The sequence below is a fragment of the Halyomorpha halys genome, unplaced genomic scaffold (genome assembly GCF_000696795.3).
Source record: "Halyomorpha halys isolate HHAL.00 unplaced genomic scaffold, Hhal_1.1 Scaffold110.1, whole genome shotgun sequence".
Lineage (NCBI taxonomy): Eukaryota > Metazoa > Arthropoda > Insecta > Hemiptera > Pentatomidae > Halyomorpha > Halyomorpha halys.
Window position 1 is genome coordinate 2233993 of NW_027112640.1, and position 401 is coordinate 2234393.

A 401-nucleotide genomic window follows, 5' to 3' on the forward strand; every position below is an offset into this window, starting at 1 on the left:
ATATATTATATTATTCAGTGGCAATACTTTCCCATACGAATTTTCCATATGTGCCTTTCGTTGCCTGCCGTTGGCATATTGACCAACTCTGATCACAATAGTTTCCAGAAATGTACATTTATAATATTTCTCGTTTCAAAATTTTACAATTTCAATGCATAACTTTGGCAAAAGTATGGAAGAAATACAGAAATAAAACAGTTTACTAAAATGCACATGGTGCTCTTGATCATTTATCTAATGCTAAATTTTTATAGAATCATTATTGAAAATATAAAGAGTGATTTTATGATCAGTCAATTAAATTAAAAAGGTTGCTGTCACACATCAAAACTTGAATTAAAAATTTAGCACAATTGCAATAGCTTCCCTAACTATATACTCCATATATAGCCAAGTTA

The 401-nt window shown here is 28.9% G+C and overlaps 1 protein-coding gene across 4 annotated transcripts in view; it reads right to left on the reverse strand.

The window, feature by feature from the left end:
* Nucleotides 1–401, reverse strand: part of Adar (Adenosine deaminase acting on RNA) — a 36062-nt gene that overhangs the window by 10531 nt on the left and 25130 nt on the right. The gene's annotated exons all lie outside the window — the stretch shown is intronic.